Source organism: Xenopus laevis, chromosome 5S, assembly GCF_017654675.1.
Source record: "Xenopus laevis strain J_2021 chromosome 5S, Xenopus_laevis_v10.1, whole genome shotgun sequence".
Lineage (NCBI taxonomy): Eukaryota > Metazoa > Chordata > Amphibia > Anura > Pipidae > Xenopus > Xenopus laevis.
Window position 1 is genome coordinate 96,561,544 of NC_054380.1, and position 25,431 is coordinate 96,586,974.

Below are 25,431 nucleotides of genomic sequence, written 5' to 3' on the forward strand. Positions count from 1 at the left end.
TAACCTGCTTCCAGCTGAACTGTGTTGATAGAGCTTTATTTCAGATTTGTCCAAAGTTTAAGCCACTGTTCCTCTTCAATACTATTAACCAGTTCTTGTTCCTAAGCTTACTCACTTAGGGGGATTGATGCGTAAATACATAATTCAGTTTGTTCTATGAGGAGATTTTCTGTTCAGGAACGTTTATGTGCTTTTGAAAGTGGATTATCTGGGAAGCCCATTATAACTTAGCTTCAGGAAGCTGGGAATGTAGGGCATTAATTGTATAAGAACCCTGGGAGTCAACATGGAGTGTATTCTGGTAAGATTATGGTCAGCCCACCATAAAGGTGTGAAAGAGAAAAATTGCCAGAGCCCGGTTTGCCTTTAAAAATAATTATGAAAAATGAGGTGTTAGTACCACACTTTGGCAAAAATATGTAAGCTCACGTGCCATGTCAAGGCCCCTCCAACACTGTTTGTGAGCATTAGACAGTAAGTTTGTAGTGCATTTAAAATCAAGTCCCCCAGCAACCAGTGTGACTTAGTAGTAGGATCATTGTGCACGTACCCTTAGCTGAGGAGCTATAGTGGGAAAGCTGGGAGCTTTTAAGCCTCAGCCAACAAACATACACCTGTGAATAATTTCCTTCCTACACTATTAGGCATTAAACCTCGTAGTGCATATAAAATCAAGTCATCCAGTAAACATATGAATGAGTAATAAGACCATGGTGCACTTCCCCTTAATTCAGGGGCTATAGTGAAAAAGCAAGGAGCTTTTTAGCCCTAGCCAATTACCATACATCTATAAGTGATTACCTTTTTTAAATGCTAAATGGCAGCCATAGGCAATATTTGGCTATAATTTGTGCACTAAACATAAAAAAATCATCAGTGCTCAGTCTAACGCACGCTGGGGCATTGACCAGCTGCCGCAGAAACGATTGTCCCAGTGCTCGGTCTAACCCACATTCTGGAGTTGACCAGCTGAATTAAATGATAAAAAGCCAATACTTGTACATAAAGAGAAAGAGAAAATTCACCAGCACTTAGAGGTGTTAGTATGCCAAAATATGTAAGCTCACACCATAAAGGTGTGAATTGGGTTCCTGGAGTAAAAAGATGATTTCTCAATATGGGTTCTGCTGGGATATGTACAAAGGAAAGGGCATATTTCTTTGCCACCAGAGGGATAGAGAATGTTGTAAGAAGTAACTCTCCAAATTAGGCCTCTGGGATTTATGCATCCAGCAAAAGGAATCAGCTGAGTAAGGTGTGGTAAAATAAATTTCCAGGTGGAGCCATTGGGGAACAGAAGTTTCCACATGAGGGGGGGGGGGGATAGCTAATAGTTTAGCTGCCTGATCATATGAAAAATTATGTGGGAAGCCTAACCCTCCCAAATCTCTGGATCTACAGTATATAAAACAGTTCAGCTAGCCCTAGGATGACCACCTCCCCAGACAAAAGAGATCAGTTTATCTATAAGTTTTTAAAATCAGTACGGTTATCAGAGGTGGGAGTGTTCTGAAAAAATAGTTTAGGGAGCAGGGTCATTTTGATCACCCAGATCTTATCTATGTTCACAACTGAAATAACTGTGGCTTTCTGTAAGGTCCACTACTGGTTTTGGGATTGGGGGTATCTTGGCCATTAGCATATCAGCGGAAAGGGTGTCTCCATGAAAGAGTTGATTAAACAACTGGGGTAGATAGGGTACATGGAGGCAAGAAAACCTCTTGTAGTAAATAGTCAAGAACCCATCTGGACCAGGAACTTTAAAGGTCTTGATGGCTGCCTGAACCTCAATATCTGTGATAATTAATCCAGTAGATCAGTGCACTGTCCTAGCTCATGCAGTTGCTTTAAGATGTTGGTTTTTATAGATGTAGTAGTAGTTGTCAGCTCCAGCTGTAGTAAAGTGTTGAACTTGTCAAAGGAGAGCAGTGTCACCATTATGTTGGTGTGGTTGTGATGTAGGTTCCAGTTCATAGCGGAGTGTGAACAAGGAGTCATGTTTGGAAGCCGTTGGTGCAGGGTCCGGATCCTGAAGCATAGTCAGCATGGCTGTGACACTCCTATCCAGATAGCTTGGCAGGTGGTGTCTCCAATGTGTCATATAGTGAGGTGCCTAGAGCTTAGGGATCATCATGTGATATTGCCCATCCTCTTCATGCTGCTACAGAGTGACTATTGAGACAATTTAGGCCATGTAGTTGAGGAGCAACCTCAATGTACAGCCATTCACTAGAGCCCTTGTGTCATTTCATTCTGCCACCCCTTCTTTCATGTTCCCACACCAGTCTGTGTCTTCTTCTCATCATTGGCAGCTCCACCAGTTTGTGTCTCTCTACTGCTAATGCACTCGGTACTACAGGTGCTGTAAAGTAGTTTTCTGAAAACTCTGGCTAAGCTCTAGGGATGCACCGAATGCAGGATTTGGTTCGGGATTCGGCCAGGATTCGGCCTTTTTCAGCAGGATTCGGCTGAATCCTTCCTCCTGGCCGAACCGAATCTGAATCCTTATATGCTTATGCAAATTAGGGCCTGGGAGGGAAATCGTATGACTTTTTGTGACAAAACAAGGACGTAAAAACGGTTTTCCCCTTCTCACCCCTAATTTGCATATGCAAATTAGGATTTGGATTTGGTTCGGTATTCGGCCAAATCTTTCGCAAAAGGATTCGGGGGTTCGGCAGAATCCAAAATAGTGGATTCGGTGCATCCCAACTAAGCGCACGGTTGATTGAAGAACAGGGCATGCTGTACCACCAAAAAGATCAAGGCTGTCTCCTGAAACAAGTTGATACATATCCCCATTTGTATATGTTTTTAAGTCCACTGTGTTTAAAATATATCTATTTATTTCTAACAATAAAAAAAGCTTTTAATGGGATCTTGTTGGAGGCACAGACTGCCCTGTTCCCTGACCCGAATTGGTTAAATTTGGTCAAATTCAAAAGAATTTGGTCTAATTGAATGATTCGAAGTAAAATCGTATACTATTCGACCATTCGATAGTCGAAGTACTGTCTCTTTAAAAAATACTTCGACTTCATACTTCGCCACTTTAAACCTACGAGGTGCAATGTTAGCCTATGGGGACCTTCCCCAGCACTTTTCTAAGCTTTTTTCGATCGAATAAAAATCCTTCGATCGATCGCTTAAAATCGTTCGATCGAACGTTTTTTATTCGATCGAAGCAATTGCTCTAAAATCCAAATTCAAATTCGATATTCGAATTCAAAGGATTTTACTTCGAGGGTTTATTAACCCTCGAAATTCGACCCTTGATAAATCTGCCCCCAAATGTGTATATGATCTTAAAACCTTCTGTAAGTAGTTTGTAATTCAAATTGTATCTGTGTGACAAAGAACTTAACTATCTGGGCTATTTCTTTTTTAATAGGATGCCGGTAAAGAGTTTCGTTTTTTTTTTTTTAACATTCACTATGTGGAAAGTGTTGAATTATGGTCATAACACTGCTTGAATCAGAGTAGGAGAACTATTAACCTTATACAGAACTGTACAGTCTTAAGAGTATATTGTATTACATTTGTATTCATCAGTTTCGTTTGACACTGGAAACTTAATCCATACCATCATAGCCAAAAATGTATGTGCAAATGTATGACTTTATTTGTAGAGTGTTGTTAAGGAGCCACAGCTCTGTACAGTGCATAACATCACTATATATCTATATCTATATATATATTGTGGGGAATCACTCTTTAGGTAGTAGCAGCAGCAACACCTTTCACACAGATAGTAGACAGTACACAGGTTTCCAGCTGATCTTTGTATGTGATTTTTATTCCACACACCAGTTTACACACCAACATAAAAGTTCATAATCTTTTAGGAGGCAGAAACAAAATAGTTCCAGCTGTGCTGGATGAATAAAAAAATGTCCTTTTCCCAAAGGATCCACAGCCCCACTTGGGCAATATAAGTCCAGCAAACACAATAAACTGTTAACTCACAGTCCTTTGGAGATTCCCTGTGCTTTCCTCCTGGAAGCCGCTCACTCCCAAGCACTTTAGGGAAGTAGCTGGTAGCCAGTCCTTGCTACCGGAGAATTTGTCTCCTTGTCAAAACTTGTGTCCAGCAATACAGTCCTTATGCTCAACAACACAGGTCACATGCAGTTACACTGAAAAACTTGTAACACAGCCTCAATAGCTCTCCTTTCTCTCTCAGCCAGGGCAGAGAGCAGCCTTAATTGAGCCCCCACCTTTTTACTCCAGGTGAGGCTAATCATCTCCCTGCTACTCAGAGCCTCATTTTGACATCCCTCTGCACTGCTACATAGAGGATTCTGGGAGGGATATACTTACCATCTATGATTTTCCCAACCATGCTACAATATATATATCAAATCACATAATAAATATACACAAAAGTCAGGACAAAGAGCTTAAGTGTTATGTGGTAAGAAACCTAGTGGGAAGGAGGTCCCTGCCCCGTAGAGCTTACAGGCTCAGGGGATGGGAGGCTAACATACAAACCAAATTGGAGATGAAAAAGTGCACAAGGCATAGTCTAAAAACATAGCTAATGTTTTTGAGATCCAAAAGGTAGACCCCTAGTTTTTTCTTGAAGAGATTGAGAGAGGATTGCTTATGGAGAAATTCAGGGATGGAATTCCATAGGTAAGGAGTAGCAAGATAGAAGGGTTTGAGATAAGAGGTGGCAGTCGATGTGGAAACATACAGTGAGACAAGAAAAGAAATGTAGTGAGAAACAGAGGAGTGATGGGCTTTGAACGTTAGTAGAAGGGGTTTATATGCTATCCTTTGCTTAACAGTCAGCCATGCTAAGGATTTTAGTTGGGGTTGAACAGGTTACCTTTTAGGTGAGAGCAGAAGGATCCTGGTAGCAGAGGGAGAAAGAGATGGGAATCTGGAAGACCGGTTAGTAGGAGATTGTAATAGACTATACAGGATAAGATAAGGACATGGATTTGTGTTTTGGCTGTTTGTGAAAGAAACGGACGTATCTTGGCTACATTGCAGAAGAAGTGACAGGTTTTGGCAGTATTATTAATATGACTAGAGAAGGAGAGGGACTGGTCAAAGATGACCCCCAAGCAGCATGCTGAGTTAACTGGGTTAATGGGCATGCCATCAATAGTAATGGTGAAAGGAAGAGAAGGGCTCACTTTGGGTGGAAAGACCATTAGCTCAGTCTTGGCCAAGTTGAGCTTCAGGTGGCATTAGTTCATCTAGGAAGAGATAGCTTCTAAACAGTTTGCAATCTGAACGTTGGTGGTTAGTGAGAAAGAATGCAAATGAATTCTCACTTTAATTTTAGACTAGGTGGTAAATATAGTGATCTGGAAATCAGATTGTTGAACAGCTGTTAAGTGACAGAAAAAATGTGCATTGGACCAAAGCTTGTCTTAAACATTGCACTTTTAATCAGTGAGCATCTGCTTTATCTTTCTCATTACCAAAAACTCAGCATTTATTTAATTTAGTGCAAAATGCTTCCTTTTTTCCAACAGGTGCAACAGTGTTTACAAATTGAAAACCTCCTTATTAACATAATGCTTGCGAGAATAGACATTTCAATTAACAATGCTATATCTCAGAAGGAAGAATTGTTCTAGCATTTGGCAAATGCTTAGCTTGCTTTGCATTTGTGAGATTTAATTATTGGAAAATTAGCAGTACAGATGCCAACAAAAATGGATGAAAATGTTATTGGCCCTTAGGTTTTATTGTGGCCATACTAATATATGTATAGTTTAAAATAGATTTTTTAAAAATCTATTAATTTAAACCTTTGTTTGCTGCATATACTGCTTTTCAGGAATATGGTCTCGTAATATTAGATTCCATAAAAGATTAATTGCAATCTACTCTTGCAATTATGACTGGGTAATGTCATGTAAATCAGAATTTTTTCACCAGGTCTTGTAACCCATAACATACTTAAAGAGTTTGCTATAAAAGCAGTAAAGGTTATTTTGAGCTGTGTGTTATTAGATCTGGGGTAAATACTGTATTGCAACTTTTATTATATTATTCATTCACCCCATATGTAATTAAAAAAAAAGTTGCCCAGAAAGGTTGCCCTTCAGTGACCTATATAGACACCAATAATTTGCAGGTAACCAATAAATGCTAAATGGTAAGAACTGTAGCAGACCTTTCACCTTATAAAATCCCCAAAATGTGGCTCCTTGGTCCTTGAATATTACTTAGATATTTTGTTAGCAGGACTTTATCTTTCTCAGACTTGCTTTGCAGATTACTACCCACGAGGGATAAAAAAAAGTTTGTTGCCTGATGCAATTTTACAGCAAAATTCCTATTTTCATAAATGGCAAACATGTTCACAAATGTGTATTTTAACTATATATTTTGGGTTGCAGATATTTCTCAGTCAAAAAAAACACCCATTGCTTTTTGGCCAAGCAAAAACATCTATATACTGCATTTTGTTCAAGAAAACTCAGCATTTATTTAATTTAGTGCAAAATGCTTCCTTTTTTCCAACAGGTTTTAAAGCCTTTGGGTCCAAAGCATTTGTGAGATTTGAAGTTGATAACCCTACCCAAAATAGGAGTTACCCTAGAGTTCATAGTGTTTTTTGTCCTACCTGCCTAGGAAAGGGATTATCTTTTTTCATTAATAATTATTGGTTTTTTTTTTTTATGTAGGTGCAACCTTCTTCAGTTTCCAAGTCTCAAGGAGACCTGATGGTCACAAAATTAAACTGGCCCAGGAGTAGAAGATCTGGGGCAAGGATTGTGTCCCTTCATTTTAGCTGCCATAGCTTCTGTCTGTATAAAAGAGTGCTGCCCTAAAATGGCAGGTGTGACTTTGATGTGCAGCAAAGTGCTTGCACAATTGGTTGATGTGTACTGATGTCATGGTTGATGCTGAGACTCGGAGATTCCAGAATGCAAACATATATTCAGGTAATGCTTTTATATATATATCTTCCAAAGTCAACAATATGCTGATGTAGTCTGTAAAGAAGTCTAGTTTGCCTTTTCTTCAAAGCTTTCTTTTTAGTAGCCATTACTTCTATTAAACAAATTGGAGAGTTAGAATCATTATCTTCCAAACAACACTATCTAATTTTTCTTAAAGATTGAGTGGTCCTAAGACCTCTTTTCTTTTTTAGACCCAAGATGGCCACTTTTTTCTAATAGTAATCATGAGATCATGTTCCCTTATGTTAATCAGGAGATTCAGGAGGAAGATTATTATTATTATTATAATTATTGTTATTATTATTAACACGTATTTTTAAAGCGCCAACATAGTTTGCAGAGCTGTATAGCCAGCTCTTTCTCCTAAATGTAGGAAGAACTTTAAAAACCTATGAGGAGAGACATCACGAAGGATGAAAACCTATTTGTCAGTCATGTAGGGAAGACAAAAGTTCTTAAAGCCTCCAAATCATCTTTGTCAAGGTGGATCAAATAAACCATACAGATGTTATACATAAAGCCAGTCTGCTGTCATAAAGACAGTCTGCTTTCACCCTGCAAGCTCACAGCTCATTTTAACTAGGAAATTGTCTACTTCATGGACTGAAGTTGAAGGATATGGAAGGATATGTATATCTTTTTTATATACCGTATATACTTGAGTATAAGCCGACCCGAGTATAAGCCGAGGTACCTAATTTTACCTACGAAAACTGGGAAAACTTATTGACTCTAGTATAAGCCTAGACATAACTACAGCCCTGTCTCCCAGCAGCGCACATTCCGCCAAAGCTACCCCCCCAGCGATCAACCAGACTTCTTTGCAAAGTTGATGGTAACAGAGAATTGCCAAAGGGATTACTGTGTGCATTGTCCCACTGTCCCACTACCATGTGCAGAGGGTGCTGTGTGATATTGCAGTCACTGTTAATCTTTCGTATAACCAACAGATGGCGCTGTGTGATATTGCAGTCACTGTTAATCTTTCATATAACCAACAGAGGGCGCACTGTTATTCTTTCATATAACCAACAGAGGGTGCTGTGTGATATTGCAGTCACTGTTAATCTTTCATATAACCAACAGAGGGCGCACTGTTATTCTTTCATATAACCAACAGAGGGTGCTGTGTGATATTGCAGACACTGTTATTCTTTCATATAACCAACAGAGGGCGCTGTGTGATATTGCAGTCACTGTTACTCTTTCATATAACCAACAGAGGGCACACTGTTATTCTTTCATATAACCAACAGATGGCGCTGTGTGATATTGCAGTCACTGTTATTCTTTCATATAACCAACAGAGGGCGCACTGTTATTCTTTGATATAACCAACAGAGGGTGCTGTGTGATATTGCAGTCACTGTTATTCTTTCATATAACCAACAGAGGGCGCAGTGTTATTCTTTCATATAACCAACAGAGGGCGCTGTGTGATATTGCAGTCTCTCCCCAAGCGAACTGTTGGTATAGGAATGATTAAAAGTGACTGCAATCTCAGCTACTACCCGCTGACCCGAGTATAAGCCGAGGTAGACTTTTTCAGCACATTTTGGATGCTGAAAAACTCGGCTTATACTCGAGTATATACGGTACTTTTATCTTTTATATACATTTTATCATTTATATTAAGAAGTATCTTTATGATACCATTTTTATTTTTCTTTATCCCCCTACATTTTGTATTTCATGTTAGCCATAACACTTTAAAAAAAAAAGTTTCTCTTTTCAATTCTGCACATTGCATTGGGAGATGAAAATTGGGAATTCAAAATAAGTGCTTTTTTTAAATGTTTTTTATAAAAACAGGCAAAAAATTCAGCAATTGTCAGAAGTCTAAGGGGCCAATTCATTAACTTCGAGTGAAGGAATAGAAGAAAAAATGCTTCGAATTTCAAAGTGTTTTTTTGGCTACTTCGACCATCAAATGGGCTACTTCGACCTTCGACTACGACTTCAAATCGAAGGATTCGAACTAAAAATCGTTCGACTATTCGACCATTCGATAGTCGAAGTACTGTCTCTTTAAGAAAAAACTTCGACCCCCTAGTTCGCCACCTAAAAGCTACCGAACCCAATGTTAGCCTATGGGGAAGGTCCCCATAGGATTGGCTAAATTTTTTTGGTCGAAGGATAATTCTTCGATCGTTGGATTAAAATCCTTTGAATCGTTCGATTCAAAGGATTTAATCGTTCGATCGAACGATTATTCCTTCGATCGTACGATCTAAGTATTTGCGCAAAATCCTACGACTTCAATATTCGAAGCCGAAGGATTTTCATTCCCAGTCGAATATCGAGGGTTAATTAACCCTCGATATTCGACCCTTGATGAATTTGCCCCTTAATGTATAAACACTGCATTGTCTGAAAGTAAAATATCCCTTTTTGTGGTTAAATAACTGTAAGACAAGACATAATATATACAAGTAATGATGCTTGTATAACGTTGATATTACCCCTCCCCTTAAAAAAGGTTTAAGATTTATTGATACACAACGTAATAGGCTTGATAAAGGGCTGATAGAGCTTGAAACACCGCCTGGTTGGTGGCACAAATAAAATTACATTGATTTCACCATTTTGGTGTGCTGCTGGAATATTCTTTTTATGACTTCCTATCCTGTGCAGAGGGGATTACAGCTTTGCACATAAAGCTTCTAAAAGAAAAAAAGCATTTCATAGTATAAACATATCGGGAGGTAATGATACTTGTACAGAGTTGATGCTGATTTAACCTTGCCAACTCCATAGTAGTAACTTAACAAGCTGTAGTTTCACACAAAGAATGAAGAAAAACTCTTGAATCTTATATTCACAGATACATTCTTATAAGTTTTATCACTTTGCATTTAAATTAGTCCTCTACTAACCATTAACACCAAAATCTGCCACATATATCTACTCACCTATGTCCTCATGGCATCACATTTAAATCTGTGGCACTACAAAGTTAAATGTGATACCATTTAGTGCCATTGATTAAAAAAATACAGGAACGCAATGGGGCAGGTCACTTTTGCTATTAATGCTTATAGAGCCATTTTTATGCCACAATAAGTGCATTTTAAGATAATTCCTAATGCAATGTAATGAAAATATGGCAAAGTGTATATAGATCTAATGAAGTAACTGTGGTGCATAAACTAAGGAGGTAATTGCTGGAGAAGCAGCTGAAATGTTTTCTTTAATAGGCAGTTTTAAAGCTGTTCTTGAGCGGTGAGATAATGGAAATCTGACAGATGGTAGGCATGAACATGGTTCAGAAAACAAGAAAATCATTAGACCTTAGGTGGTGAAAGAGAGGAGTTTGCTCTGGTACCTTAAAGATAAGCATAATTTATAGCTGATTTATAATTAATTTGCGTGGCAGAATAGTGTGTTACGTATAGATGGTGCCATGTTGAGTATTTAATCATTATTCAAGACCAAAATGTACTTTTGGCATCAATAAAAAATCCTACACAGTATAGACCTAAATTTACATGATCAATTTTGTTGTAGATTAGTTTTATTGTACTTATTGTATTGCAGTGTATTATATTTATGAGCAAAGGTTTCAATAGTCATATAGAAAAACAGGCAGAAAGAATTGTACATATCGTATAAAGCCTTAATTGAGTACCCCTTGTGTTTTGACATTATCAAATACAAATTGTACAGCTGGAATTCCAAGCTGGCTAATGAAGACATCATCATCTCCTTGCATTTGCAGAGTACTCACACTTTTCATCCCAGAACACACTTTTAAAGAATGAAAATAATGTACAGTACGCTTACTGAAATGTATGTCGTTTACAACTTTATACCATGACAAGGCAAAATAAATAAAGCACAGACTTTTGTGTCTAAATTGTAAAAATACTGTTTGAATAGACATGCAGGGATATATAAAGCTCTCTAAAGGTCGGCTTTTTACATCTAATCAAATATTCTGCCGCATTTTCTCAGAGTTTAAAAAATATGCTTCTTACTTTTTCTCTACATCCTGACTTTTTCTTACATACAGTATATTAGACAAGTTGCATACAAATAGGACTTGTATTTATCAAGCTGTGTAATGAATATGTAGCCAATGTAAAAATGGGATTAACCTGTTACAAGTATAGAATCCATTATCCGGAAACCTGTTATCCAGAAAGCTCAGAATCACAGAATGGTTGTCTCCCATAGACTCTATTTTATCCAAATAATCCAAATTTTCTTTGTAATAATAAAACAGTACCTTTATTTGATTAAAACTAAGTTATAATTTGGATGCAAAACCAGCCTATTGTGTTTGTTTAGTGTTTACATGATTTTTAGTAGACTAGATCCATATTACAGAAATATCTATTATCTGGAAAACCCCAGGTCTCAAGGATTCTGGATAACAGGTCCCAAACCTGTACCACGATTTACACCACCCATATGCAAGAATTTCTTCTGTATCTGAACTTGCCTATTTGTGGTATAAAATGTGGTGGGACTAGTGATGAGCAAAATTTTTTGCCAAGTTGCCCCCTAGACTTCAATGCATTTCTACAAATTCTTGCCTTTTTACGAATTTTCCGTGAAGGGGTCAGATTCGCTCATTACTAGGTGGGACTTAACACCACTTTTTTGCGCCACAATTTTAGACTTGGCCTTACCTTTATTACACAGCTTGATTATAAATAAACATGACTTTACATGGTGTTAAAGTGGTGATGGGTAGTATACACTAACTCCACTTTTTTATACACAAGAGGATCTAAAACCAAAAAAAAACAATTGTGAATGTGAATATATATATAGAGTGATCCTCTGGGCACTTTTACACATACATTTCTCAGAAATTAGCAGGTTTAGACAGTTTTAGGCTGCTAATACCAGGCTTTCATCTTAACAGCTATCTCAAAGGCCAGAGGATCAGTGACCCTAACTACCTATACACTTGGGGGCACATTTACTAAGAGTCGAATATCAAGGGTTAATTAACCCTCGATATTCGACTCTCTTAGTAAAATCCTTCGACTTCGAATATCGATAAACGAAGGATTTACCACAAATACTTCGATCAAATGTTCGAAGGAAAAACAGTTTGATCGAACGATTAAATCCTTCGAATCGAACGATTCGAAGGATTTTAATCCATCGATCAAAGGATTTTCCTTCGATCAGAAAAAGCTTAGAAAACTTATGGGGAAGGTCCCCATAGGCTAACATTGTAGTTTGGTAGGTTTAAAGTGGCGAATTAGGTAGTCAAAGTTTTTTTTAAAGAGACAGTACTTCGACTATTGAATGGTCGAATAGTCAAACCATTTTTAGTTCAAATCGAAGTCGTAGTCGAAGGTCGTAGTAGCCTATTCGATGGTCGAAGTACTAAAAAGAAACTTTGAAAATCAAAGTTTTTTTACTTCGAATCCTTCACTCGAGCTTAGTAAATGTGCCCCTTTATGTATTTGGTTAACCTTAAAGTTGCTGACACTCTTTTAAGCCATAAGCAGCAGGTATTAGTCTAAACTGCAAATAAAAATGCAGAATGAATGTAATATGCAAAAGTAGTTAGAGAAGAAGTGTACTGTACATCACTTCACATTTTGAGTTTACATTTTCTTTAAAAAAAAAAAAAGTCCCTTTAAATCGAATGAACAACTTGCATACAAGCTCATGAGTGTGTTTTGGGGCTAAAATATTTATGTATTGTGGATTTAATTGTATTATTTATAATGTTTAATGGTCATATTTAAACTACATTTATTTTTTATGACATTTCCCTATGGATCTCTTTTACGAAACTAACCCCAGCTTGCTTGATATTGTAGATTTGTGTTTTTAGGGAAAAAAACAGTAAAAGAATGGGCCCCATTGTAATTTATAGTTACTATAGACTTTTCTTTGATTAAACATCTGACATAGCTGCAAAAAGGACCACAGTTGCACCTCTTTAGAAATTAACCAATGTTAACAGAATACATAAAAGCACCATGATTGATGCAAGACAAAATGATTAATTCAAAATAAATGTGTTTAAAATGTGTTTGAGATATTCTTCATTTATAGTAAGCAAGGCAGAAATTTGGATTCATATTTGCACTATTTAATGCTAAGGATCATTTTATCATTAAGGGTGGGGGTTGCTGACATTTACTGCCTTTGGTGTACAACTGATTAGCCATTAATTTATTCGTATGCTGATTACTGCACTTACAGTGTCACTATTGGTAGACGGATTCAGAACTGAAAGCAGTGCTTGGTTTGCAGAGCTGTCACCAATGTCACATATAATATTCAAGGGATAGAGTGTTAATGCTAAGGGTGACACAGAGTTCTGTCCACTGCAAGTATAACATAAAGATGCACTTTTGTGCCTACTGCTAAGTATAATATTCAGGGCTGTATTTCTACTGCTAAGTATCATTTTATTATTAACAGATTTTTAACGGGCCAACATATCCTGCATTGATATACAAGAAATAGGTGTATACAATGAAAGTACAGATTAAAGCCAATAACCAATACAAGCATTAAAGACTGCCCTACTCACAAGATCTTACAATCTAATTGCTAAGTACACCAGGATGGACTCTCTATTACTATTTATAACAAGCATCGATGTGTCCATTACATTGTATAATATACAGAAAAATAAGGCACAAATTGTCACCAGCAACATGGCTCTTTGTTCCCCTAAGTCTAGCATAGCCATGCTCAGAAATGTGCAACCCATTCCCAGGCAGCAGCCCAAAAAATGTTACTTTAAGTCTTGACATATGGAATCACTAAGGGTATATCTGGGGAAAAGAAAACAGTTTGTGGATGTGTGAACAAAAGTGGGCATGGTGTAAATATTGCAGCATGCCAAGCATTGGTTTTCTAGGGTTGGACCAAGTTATTTTGTCACCCTAGGCAAGTGCTTCAGTTGGCGCCCTTCCCCTCCAGTCACACTGTCACAGCACATTAAACGGGTCTTATTCTACACAGATATTTGCAATAATTTAATAAACATATGCACATATCCTTGTGTTATTATGCATCAATGTGGAAAATTGTTAAAGCAAGAGACAGCTAAAGAAAGATAAAGCGTGTTTGAAGAAATATGTCACTCTTTTTTGCTGTTACATACTTCTCTTCTGCCTCCATGCTACCTTTCTCTGATAAACCCATGCATTTGGGTTCAATTCTGCTCTTTCCAGAGGAAAAACTTGTCATCGAGCCACAGTATTATTTTTGTTTTGGTGTTGAAGAAATAATTTGAGGGTGACTTACCTAGGTGAGCTAATAACTACTCTCATTCCAACTACACAATGAAAAATTATTTTGCACACACTGACTGTAATATAGCTTTAAAGTCAGATGCACAGCCTTGTTTAAAAAAAATTACACTCGTTCTCCCCCCCCCCAAGAATTCTCCCCTTGAACTTTAACATGCTACAATACCTTTTTTCTTCTTGTTCCAACAGTCAGCCACTCCATAAATCACTATGGAATTAATTTTGGTGCGAGCCACACCAGAACTCTGATGACGTGCCAATAGGTAGGGCAGGAAACGCATTAGTTTGTACCACTTACCCACTGCCTATGTATCCTTATTGAGCTGAATAAAAGCTGTTTTTCTAAAGAATTGTATAGAGACTGTTGCTTACCCCTAGTTTTGGCCCTGTTGTTTGCATCTTTATCAACAATGTTTCATAAAATGTCAGCAAAACATTTCTTAGCCACCTATTAATGAAGACTGATACTTTTCTTTCAATTTTAAAACATACACAACACCCTCACTCACTTATCTACAGTAGATCAAAATAGATCAAGTAGAATATTGGCATGAGAATAACATTGATGAATCTAATTTTTTTGCGACACAGCAACAATTTAATGTGTATTTGCTATGTTTTCATAATAAGCCTTAAACATACAAACACACGAGAATTAATTAATGTTTTCTTAGTGTCCTTCTATTTTAGCAGCTTAACGAATCCTGATAAAAAATAAGTTTACATTGCTGTGTATTTATGCCAGGACCAGAGCTTATTTGCCATTCACAATCTACATTACTGTTCATGATTTTCTACATTAGTAGAGGGAAAGAAACCTCATAATTCCATTTTAGTGAAATTCTTGGCATAATATTTCTGTGAACATAATGAAATCTGAACGTACTTGAATAATAAAGTAACATGCATATAATCATTATATCAATAAATAATTTGAATAATTTTTGAGATTGTGGATGCCAATCATGCATTATACATAAACTCATGAAGTTATTTAAAGATCATTGGGAATAAAAGGGATCAGAGTCAAGATCACTTTTCATCATCTCTTTATGAACCAGAACAGGGTGAACTATAAAGGGAACAGGGTTCGATACAAAGGACTGAGTGATGTGTCTCACCCTTTCACGCAGGATGAAGAGATGAGAACAGTTCATGACTGAAATACAACTGCACACTGCCGTTGGCGACGTCAGTCTTAGCAAAGCATAATTACTGCATTTGTAGGATTCTTTCTGGTTTGCTGATCAGTATTGGAAATATGATTAACCAGCTGTAGAAGATACAGTTAATTTATATAAATATACAAAACCTGTATACAGTTTCTCTAATTAAGAAAGCTCCAAATTATGGGAAGGCCATCTCCCATAGACTACATCTTAATAAAACAATTAACATTTTTAAACATTATTTTCTCTGTAATAAAACAATACCTTGTACTTCATGGTAACTAAGCTTCATGACACTTTATTGGTGGCAAAACAATCCTATTGGGTTTTTAGAAGACTTAAGGTATGGCGATCCAGATTTTGGAAATACCCTTTATCTAGAAAACCCCAGGACCCAAGTATTCTGGAGAACAGGCCCAATACCTGTACTTTATGTTTAAGGGTATAAAAGAATGAATTCAAAAGAAGTAATCATGTTAAGTATTTACACAGCTTTGCACTAATGCTAGACACCAAGTCAAAGGACTGGTCCTCAGCTAATTTGAATCTGTGCAAAGCACAGTACCAAAACCCACATCCTCAATGCCTGGGTGCTGGTTAAAATATGGATAGATATCAAAACACAGCAAAAAAAAAAAAACACACTCACAGGACTTGCTTATGGTGAAAAAAGATTTTTGTTTATTTCAACGTTTCGGCTTGTGACTTAAGCAGTCCTCAGGAAGTGTGCAATCCCCCAAACAATATCCCCTAATAAAACCCTTTGCGGCACCAAAATTCAAACAGTGATGTCATCAAAGAGGCGTGTTAATCATAACTGACTGCTTACGTTATTTGCAACACAAATATACCCCGTCAGAATTTATACACAATATGGTAAATAATACATGCTATCCAAAGTACCCCGTGTTCTAGGTGATAGTGATAACATAACTGAACCGTGAAACCAGGAACCCCGATCTGTGTACTGTGTCCGTGGTCAGTGTATCCATAGTGCCATGTAGAATTAGATTGAGGGTATTGCTACCCTGTGTAATGTTGGATCCGAAGTAAAAACTTCTTACCCCATAGAAGTGAACGGATTGGCTTTGCATCCTTATCGCCCTTCCAGGAGTCTCCGTACCAACATGGACAGCTTGACAGTGCCCCATCACCGCAACAGTATAATCCGCGCATAACCCTCTTTACGACTCGCAACATTGCCGTAGTCCGTGCTAGACATGCCTCCTGTTGCCATAGTGAGCCGGGGCACTTTGGATAGCATGTATTATGTTACTATATTGTATATATATACTCCACAAGGATACCAGCACTCTCAACAAAGTTACTTCCAGAAGGATCCGCACTCTCAGGGATAATATAAAAATTAATCTTTATTTACAGAACTTCAGTCTGACGTTTCGGCCCTATCCAAGGCCTTTCTCAAAGTGAGTATTATGAGTATGCAGTCTGTGGATCTTTAGTAGAGTAGTCAGGAGGTCATAGGCAAACTTCAAGGCAATAGGCATTGCTGGCAGGCATCCTCTAACTGATTTAGATAGGCAGAGCAAATAATCTATTATAGATTAATATTACATGTTGTCCCTATGTTTAATTACAAAACTTTTTGCAGCACACTATTTACAGTACATCTCTCATCTCCTTGACCACTTCCAGGCCAAATATACCATCCAGGTTATATGTAGGGGAAGAAGCATGCCAACTTGTTCTGGCAATTGCCTAAATCAAAATAATTAAATAATAAAGTCAATTCATTAAACCCAAAAGTTAAAAAAAAACTTTCCAATTAATTCAGGAATTACTGCAAAGTGTTGCAAGGCAGCCTGTTTGGACTTGGAGTCACGTTAGACAGTTACCGGGACAATGGCACCACCAGCTGGACTAATGGCACATAATGCCGTATACACTATCATATACAACTTTAGATAATGGACCATTTTAAAGCTACAAATCGAAAATATAAAACTAGAAAAATTGCTTAAATACAATGTGGCATAGAGGTATTTTGCCTCCTTTAGAACCGTCATTATTAATATGTTCTGTGCCTTGCTTTATTATTCCACTTAATGATGCTATTACACTTCAGAAGAAGGTGAGCCAATAGAAATGTTATTTTTACATAATACATGCTTCCTGTCTACGTTTATAATGAAACCCAGTGCTCAATAATCCCATTCACCTATTTCATGCTTCCCTCTAATGTTTTTTATAGTACAAATTTCTTTGAAACAATCCATGATCACAGCATGTCATTGCAACCAGAAACCTGCAGCTCCCAATTATGGGTTCTCTTTGTAAAAAAAAAAATAAGACGTGTGTTCATTATATTTAGTAATAAATTAGGAATAGGCAGCTCTGCATGAATTGGCATATGTGTTATTGTTCAACAGCAATTTGCAAAAAACTATGGTTCACTAATTATACAAAGTTGTAGGGTTGCTTCCTAAAATAAAAAGAACATGTATCTGATTGAAAACTGCCATTGTCAAAGGTTTGTAAGGCTGCCTATTTAGAAAGGTCAGTTGTAATAACTATTATAAGATGCTGAGACATTAAAGCACATAAGAAGCCAATGGTTAGTAACCATTTTTTTGAAGAATACAATTCAAGAGAAGGTTTGTGAATGGAGACTATATTATTTTCATCTATAATATTGGTTTCATTTGTTCAGTAAATGCTTTTCCATTAAAGGGGAAAAAAAATTCCAAATCCTAATTTATCACATTAATCAAGCAAAATAAATTTTAATTACACTATATAAATTATTTGAATATTGTTTTAATTCGTTCTGGAAATTCATAATTATAGCAACCCAGACAGGAGCCATTTTGTGGACATTGTTATTAAGGAAAGCCTTGCGTCATCTCAAAATCTTGTTTGTGCACCAGAATGGGGGGACCTGATGTCCATCCCCATGCCCTGGTTACACAATTAAATGGTAAAGAGAGTGGGGGGAATGTGGGGAGAGCAGTGACATCTAGTAAGTGCTGAATGGAAAGTGAAAGTAATTGCCTGCCCCGCCTCTATGCCTAAGGCATAGAGGAGGGGCAGGCAATATTTGATTGACAGATTTTTAAATGAGTTTACAACAGCTATGAATGATTTAATAAAAAAAAAAATAATTTGGATTTCATGTTTAATTTGAAATGGACTTTTATTATACAACTTTTTATGTCTGGTTGACAGGTCCACTTTAAGATTGACTTATTGTAAACATAGAATAATGACTGGTTTTAGCACATTTTAAACTTGGGAATATGTATTGCTGTTTATATTTTATAAAGACAACATAATTTTAGGCCAATTACACACTAACAGTAAAACTTCACATTTCTTCAAAGCAATCAAGGCAAATTATGCATCATTTATGCATCAGTTCTTTTTAGAATACTGTACACATTGCAGAGTTTCTAGCCTATGGTTCCTGTGTTTTTGTGAAAGTGGAAAGCTTACAGTAGCAAGAACTTTCCTTTCAAAATGGACAGCTGCAAAAAATAACCATGCTGCTTTACAGATTAGCAATCCATTCATATACATATTATAAAATATTTTATTCCAATTCTAGAAAGTTAAATATACTTTTTTGGTACTTTCTGCAGAGAAAAGCATTTGGGAGACACACCAGAAATGTTATCATTGGTTTTATTTTACCAAGAAAAGTGTCCAAAAAAGAGTCCACATTCTACCTTCAGCTGATGAAAACTACAAACTCTGTCCCTTAGGCTAAGCAAGAATTAAATCTTAATCAGAGTCTATAACAAAAGTATACAAAGTCAATGTTCTAAAGTTAAATGCCAAAAGAAATAATATATTGTGAGAGCTACTCACCCTGGTGGTCTAGTGGGGACGCCCGCTGCGCTCTTGGCGGGGACACCCGCCACCACGGTCTTTCTCCTCTCATGCGCCGGATCTCTAGTGTGCGTGCGGCACGCCTCTGCTAGAATTAAAGGCGCGTGATGACACCAGTGCGCATTGGCGCGAAATTCAAACGCCTTAAAAGTTGAACCAGTGTGTGTAATCCTTGCCCGTTATAGGATTTGTTCCTCGTGAGTTTCCTGGTGCCTCTGTGCTGTATAGCTTTTGTGATCAGTTTCTTGTTATGACCCCTGCCTGTTTTTGGACGATTCTGACTTCTATATCCTGACCTTTGCCTGGTAACTGACGCCGTGTATTCCGTATCCCTTCTGATTGATCTCCTGGTTTGACCCTTGCCTGCCTGACTCCGTTTGTACTCTGCCTGCCCAGACTCGGCCTGATTTGACTATGCTTTCTGCCTACGCCTTGTACCGCAACCTTCTGCCCAACCTTCTTTGCATTACCGTTGTGCCCCTTTGCTCATTCAGAACCTTTCGCTGGGCACCTCTCTTAATAAGACCTGGCGGCATCCGATTAGCCGAGGGCTCCTCCCGAGGTGAAAGGCGGCTGGAAGCAAGAGCCGAGAACAGGGTGCTCAGCATTGGTTCTGAATTTAGGGTGCCGACCGTGACATATATGCATAGACCTTATGACTACAGTCCCTTCTATTCAAATGTCCAGTAACTAGTGCCATTCAACTTTATCTTGATCATCAAACTCCATTTGTAATCATATTTCCTACTGCCATAGGTATGAAATTGTCATAATATGTACTTAATTCAATCACTGTACATGCTATATAACATAGTTACATTTACCTTATTATCATTTTGCTATGCAATTTTTTTCTACTTTATCTAAGAGGGACTAAAGATCCATTATAAAATGCACTTCAAGTCCATGTTTTCATTCTAACCCCTTGTTCAAGAGTTCTTAATTTCTCAATTAATTATTGTAATGTATAGTAGGCTGGTTTGTAATTTTCTTGTAGAGATGTGAATAAGGTGTTTAGGGGGGTTATTTATCAAAATCCAAAAAGTTCTCACTATTTTCTGAAAAATACTCAGACCAAATCCGCACAGATGTTCTCCTCCTATTTATGAATACATCTTTCTGAAAAATTCTTGTGTGGGAAAAAATCAATAAAATTGTGAAAAAAAACCAGAATTTTTCGGATTTGACGCCCGCAAACCACAAAATCTTCTAATTTTTGGACGAAACCCAGAGCAGATCAGGATATCAACGAGACATCTGCCATTAACTTCTAAATGAACTTGGGAGGTCTGAGATAGTTCTTTTTTTATTCAGACTAAATTTCAATTTACATATGCAAATTAGGTTAAAGAAGGCTTAAACCACACTCACAGCTTCCCGAAAATAAAATCACAATTTCTTTGTTCATGTGACAAAACGTCACCTGATTTTAAGGATTCAGATGGTTTTGGTCAGGCACTTGGTTTCAGAATCTCTTCATTTTTTTCAGTTATCTGGTAAATGTTCATTCTTGGTTCATACTGTAATTATAGTCAGTATTCTATGCTTCAATGAGATTAACCATTCTAGTCATTTAGTATCAAACTTCTGGAAGCACCTTGAGAGAGATGTTAATAGTTATTTATTTATAAACAACTAAGATGAATTTCTCAACAGAAATGGCATGGTAAAAATGTTAGATCTAATAAAAGGACACTAGGCATTATATACCAATGTTCAACATGAGAAAAATACCGGGGGAAAGTATTAAAAAGTATGTATGGATTTTTTAATTTTATTATTTATATATCTTATATTATGAAGAACACACAATATCTTGTTTTTTTACCATGATTACCACCCATCCCTCATTCTGTAACTAATAAACTTTTTTTAAAAATTAACTATTTATAAACAACCCTAAGGGGCAAATTCATCAAGGGTCGAATATCGAGGGTTAATTAACCCTCGATATTCGACTGGGAATGAAAATCCTTCGACTTCGAAAATCGAAGTCGAAGGATTTTGCGCAAATACTGCGATCGAACGATCAAAGGAATAATCGAACGATTATTAATCGAAGGATTTTAATCCAGCGATCAAAGGATTATCCTTCAACCAAAAAAACTTAGCCAAGCCTATGGGGACCTTCCCCATAGGCTAACATTGGGTTCGGTAGCTTTTAGGTGGCAAACTAGGGGGTCGAAGTTTTTTCTTAAAGAGACAGTACTTCGACTATCGAATGTTCGAATAGTCGAACGATTTTTAGTTTGAATCCTTCAATTCGATGTAGAAGTTGTAGTTGAAGGTCGAAGTAGCCCATTCGATGGTCGAAGTAGCCAAAAAAACACTTAGAAATTCGAAGTTTTTTTCTTCTATTCCTTCACTCAAAGTTAATGAATTGGCCCCTTATTGTTGGCTGTGTTTCAGACTTACAGATAAGGAGTGTTACAGGGGGGATTATCTATGATTGTAAATTTAATTAACAACCTTCAACTCCTCCCACAATAACAGACTAAGAGCAGGGACAGACGCTGCTATTTCGGGAGATCAAATCGTTTCTTCTTTGGGTAACTAATCTCCTCGAACTGCCTTCCTGTCGGCTAGAATGTAAATTGCCGGTGGGATAGCACTCGTATCGCTTCAGCTTTCCGAAGTTGCCTGAAGTTTCCTCGTGAGGACAAATCGCTTCTTCTTGGGCGACTAATCTCAAGAAATAGCAGTGTGTGTCTCTGCCCTAAAAGTATATATAATATTACTATTCCACACTGATCAGCCCAAGAAATAAACAGCACATAGTAGATTTTATATGTCTTCATTTGAACTGCATCTAAAGTGTTTGTTTAAAACAAGCATTCATTATTTAAACCATGTTGATGTAGATACTTAAATTGTTTAGATGCTAAGGTTGTGTAGATCACATTTTATTGTTCTTTTGATTATAATCCTAATAACATAGGATAAGAATATTACAAAAGAAAAGTCAATGAAGCATATGATTCATTGACTTCTACGGATTCACCGAATCCACTATTTTGGATTCGGCTGAACCCCCGAATCCTTTGCGAAAGATTCGGCCGAATATCAAACCCAATCCGAACCCTAATTTGCATATGCAAATTAGGGGTGGGAAGGGGTAAACATTTTTTACTTCCTGAAAATGTGATTTTCATAAGAGTTATTGTATAAATCCAATAGGCATACATTTGATAAGCAAACTGTAGTTTAGGAAATTGTGTCACTGTCAGTCACTGATGTATGCCATTTACTAAAGCGCAGTTAATGCGACTATTTGTTTCTGCAAGTTATCGCTGTGAATATGTTTCAGCCAAATTATTCGCAGCAACTAAGTTTACTAGCCTGTGATGCTCAGAAGTCATTGCGAACACTGGCGGTTAACTGCTTTAAAGGGATACTGTCATGGGAAAACATGTTTTTTTCAAAACACATCAGTTAATATTGCTGCTCCAGCAGAATTCTCACTAAAATCCATTTTTCAAAATAGCAAACAGATTTTTAAATTCAATTTTAAAATCTGACATGGGGCTAGACATATTGTCAGTTTCCAAGCTGCCCCCAGTCATGTGACTTGTGTGCTGATAAACTTTAGTCACTCTTTACTGCTGTACTGCACGTTGGAGTGATATCACCCATTCCCCCCCCCAGGAGCCCAAAATAACAATGGGAAGGTAACCAGAAAGCAGTTTCCTAACACAAGATAACAGCTCTCTGGTAGATCTAAAAACAACACTCAATGGTAAAAGCCAAGTCCGACTGAGACTGATTCAGTTACATTAAGTAGGAGAAATGACAGCCTGCGAGAAAGTAGATCCATCCTAAAGTGCAGCCACAAGTCACATGACTGGGGCAGCTGGGAAACTGACAATATGTCTAGCCCCATGTCAGATTTCAAAATTGAATATAAAAAAATCTGTTTGCTCTTTTGAGAATTGGATTTCAGAGCAGAAGTCTGCTGGAGCAGCACAATTAACTGATGTGGTTTGAAAAAAAAACCATGTTTTCCCATGACAGTATCCCTTTAACGAACCAGCTTACGCTAGCGGTAATTTTGTGAGCTGAGAATTTTCCAGCGACAAATTAAGTAAGTTTATAAATATGTATGCTCTTAAATAGTCTTGTTTTATGGCATTTGTTATGGGATGATTTATGGCCAGATATGTATCTTCAAAACTGCTAAACTTTAAAGATATTACCAACAACACAGTAAACAGATTTCACCCAATCAAACATGTATGCATCATATAAATCCACATTTCAATACAGTCAGTCACAAGTTTCCCCCTGCTAATAAAATCATAAAAAATTCATGAACAAGTTTTACCAATCAATCTGTGTGCATCATATAAATGTAGTTTAATCTAGCCAATCACAATGATACTGAACCAACTGCCAATAGAATCATAAATTGACACACATCAAAATCATACAACCAATATACATCTGTCATTTCACACAAGACAGTCCACTGATTAGATATATGTAGTCTACACAGCACTTAAACTTTAACAGGAATCTCAGCAGGAGTGGGAGACAAGTCCTGATCACCAGGGAGCTAGTAAACTGGCGAAAAAATATATTTAGTAAAAATATTTATTTAGTAAATGGACGCCATAGTTTGAAGTTGGTGTCTATCCTATGTGCTATATCATTAGCAACCAAGGTGCACTACATGACAATGGCATCTCTCCATATAATTATTTACAACTATTTAATTATTTATACAAAGTCATAATTATAATAAATGGTGCTAAGGCTAGAGTCTACATGGCAGTTTTGAAAAGTTACCTTCCCTGTGTTTTATTTTTGATAGTAACAGTAGACTGCTATTTAAACCATCAACTCTTTTTTTCCTAAAAATAAAAGGCAGTTCTATACATTATCTTATTTTGAGCCGATGGGCATGTTTTAAGCTTGCATCTACATATGTACTGTATATTCATGGCTTTTTTATATTCCTGTATGTTGATTAAAACTGTGTTGCTATAGGCAAAAGGTCAGATTATTTATGGTTCACTGCATGTACTGTGAGAGTCCTGCTTTAAGCATCTGTGCCAGCACATTTGTATATCATTTTCATGTCACTGTTAATCATTGAAATGTGATGAATTTGTTGGGTCTTTGCCTGCTGAGAAATTTGTTCTTGTCTATAACTTCATTAGGACCTAGTGGCAATGGCCTGTTAATTATTTTTATACACAGCACTGCTGTCCAAAGTTTGCCATGCTATGGGCTATTTAAGTGCTATGTTTGAGGGCTAGAATATACAAATAAAAAGTGATACAAAGAGGTCTTTGGAAATCCTGTAGACTATCAATATCTCTTAGAGGTCCACAACTGGATAATCCAGAAGAATCAACTTTGTACAGGTATAGGATCCCTTATCCGGAAATCCGATATCCAGAAAGCTCCGAATTACGGAATGGCTGTCTCCCATAGACTCCATTATATCCAAATAATCCAAATTTTTAAAAATGATTTCCTTTTTCTCTGTAATAATAAAACAGTACCTTGTACTTGATCCCAACTAAGATATAATTAATCCTTATTGGAAGCAAAACCAACCTATTGGGTTTATTTAATGTTTAAATGAATTTCTAGTAGACTTAAGGCATGAAGACCGAAATTACAGAAAGATCCGTTATCCGGAAAACCTCAGGTCCCGAGCATTCTGGATAACAGGTCCCATACCTGTATATGCAAATTATCCCCCATAGATGATTTCTATTCTACTTCTGTAGTCTGTTGTAACCAGTTTTCATCTGCCTGTGCATCTATTTTATTCTATGAAGCCATAAATAACCAAAAAAAAAAACTATAGGTATTTTCAAATTCATATATAGTATTTTCTGTAAATGGCACTGACTTTTCAAAAGTATGTGATCCATCATCCAGAAACATGTTAGCCAAAAAGCTCTGAATTATGGGAAGGCCATCTCCCATAGACTCAATTTTAAACAAATAATTACAATTTTTAAAATGTATTTCCTTTTCCCTGTAATAAGAAAATAGTACCTTGTACTTGATCCAAACTTATATATAATGAATCCTTGCTGGAGGCAAAACAATTCTATTGTGTTTAATTAAGGTTTAAATTTTAATAGATTGTTTTAGTAGACTTGTGGGGGTTATTTACTAAAATTATTCTTTTTCTCAATTTATATGAAAAAAAAATTTGAGCAAACTCTGATACCTAAATCCCCTTTATTTACCAATAAAACTTCTTGAAAAAATAAGTGCATTAAAAAG